Source organism: Acyrthosiphon pisum, chromosome A2 (assembly GCF_005508785.2).
Source record: "Acyrthosiphon pisum isolate AL4f chromosome A2, pea_aphid_22Mar2018_4r6ur, whole genome shotgun sequence".
Taxonomy (NCBI): domain Eukaryota; kingdom Metazoa; phylum Arthropoda; class Insecta; order Hemiptera; family Aphididae; genus Acyrthosiphon; species Acyrthosiphon pisum.
In genome coordinates, this window is record NC_042495.1 from 42,780,374 (window position 1) to 42,782,738 (window position 2,365).

The window sequence follows — 2,365 nt, forward strand, 5'->3', positions numbered from 1 at the left end:
AATATTCCGTTCGTATCGAATAGACCGTGATAAAGTTCTTACCTAAAAGTTTGATAATAGATCGATTCACTTTAGTATCAAAACTAACAGCTCGCTATTGAGAATAGTGAACGACAATTTGCTATGTCGTGCGTGTGTAAGACAGAGACAACACACGCGGGTGTAACGTCCTCTTAATTATATTTGGATTTTAGTTTACATGATTCATTAGGTATTGATTATAGATATGTATGTTTAGTATCGAGTACCTACTTATATAATATTATCAATATTACAATAATAATTATAATAAACTACCATAAAAGAATATATTAGATAACGTTATTAATTTATTAATACTTGACCTAACCTAACCATGACAAAATAGATAGGTATCATACTATCATCACAGTATTTTGATATGCATCATCCGCTCTTTCATTCACCTATATCGTAGTTCTGCACCTAAACTATTGGCAGTCCTGTAAAGAATACTTTTAAAAAGTACTTGAGTAAATACTCAAATACATTTTTTTTAAGTATTTAAGATACTACTCAAATACTTTAATTGTAAAGTATTTCAAATACTACTCAAATACTTTGAAAAAGTATTTGGAATACTTTTCAAATACTTTTGGTTTTTAAAGTGGGTTTCTAATTATCGTAATATAAACACATAGGTAGTAGGTAATCTAATAGTTTTAAAGGGAATATTGTTATTCAATATTTAATAACTTTTTTTAGAAATCTGGTTTTTACAAACCTTTGGGCTTCGGCTAACACAGAAATACAGAATATTAAATAAAACTATTATTCTATTATTGTAGTTGACAATAATATTTTTCCAACCAATTATTTTGAATAAAAATAAAATGTTCGAATTAAAAAACCAAAGTATTCAATACCAAAAAGTATTTAAAATACCATTCAAAATACTTCATGCTGAAAGTATTTAAAAAGTTATTCAATACTTAAAAAAGTATTTGAATACTTTTACTCAAATACTTTACAGGACTGCCTATTGACTGTCAATCATATGTAACGCATATAATTATATATAACACATAAAAATCAATCAATCAGAAGTGGAGAATTACGACATTGGCCGGAGATGAAGGCAGAAGGAAATGCGCATACTGTAAAAAACTATCATAACTGTGATGATACCTATTGTCATTGTATTAAGTAATTCACCAATACGTTAGGTACCTAACTAAAAAAAAATTAAAACGTTAGTCATCCGTTTTATTTCTAATACAATATTCCGTATCAACTATATTATGATAATCGTTTTAATTATTTCTGGTAAATTATAATTATTTTGTAAGACATACATTTAAGTCATAAAAATATTGTTGTGTGGGGGGGGGGGAAGTGGATCCCGCGTGGCCTAGCCATCTTAGATAAGTAAACAACGTTCGTACGTATGCGTATACGATAGCGGACAAAAATTACGGCGTATAAAATAAGCATAATAATATGCATATAATAGTTTGTGTCGTATAGGTACTTAACTTTTGTTTGGGTAGGGGATTATCAAAGGAAAACACCTACTTAAAGTAAAAAATATTTGCATTTTAAGGTATATTCATAAAGTCCTAAAAAATTACTCTATTTCAAAATATTATGAGTGTTCTAAAATAATTTAATTATACAATTTTTTATTTTGCCAATTTATCTATTACTTTTTTGTTTTCATGAATTCATTAGGTACTCCAAATGCTACTTTATCAGTTGTATAGAAATAGAAAAACTATAACATTTCACTTAGAGAAATAATAATGTATTTTTAGTAAATTTAGTAACTTCAATATTAAGAACATGAAATACCTACATTAAAATGTTTTGCTATTTCAAATTTTAAACACTGCAGGTCAATGTGACAGTGCAGACCTAATTTTACAAAAATATGAAGTATTTATAAATGTATATTGTACAAAATATAAATATGGTTTGTAATTAATACATGTATAAGTAATAATATATTAAATAAATTAAATCCAAACATATACGGCTCCCATTACATTGCATTATTCTGTCACATGTGTAGTTTTGTATAACAATTAACCGTGGATGGGCACCGTACACCAATAAAGTTTATGCTGATTGATGGGCTTTTGTTGTTTAACGATGGGATAATTCTATTAATAAATTTTAAAAATGTGTATACCTATTATGATTATTATTTTTATAAATAAATCTGTTCATAATAATTATTAATAAACAAATTCGTAATATGTACCCAAAATAAATACAAATGTAATGGAATTATTTCCTGGGATTTTTGAAAAAAAATCTTAATTTTAAGGTCTTTTAAAATTGAAAATTGAAAATCGACTTCCTAAAAAGCCTAGATATTTTGTCAAACAATTCATACATGTATAAA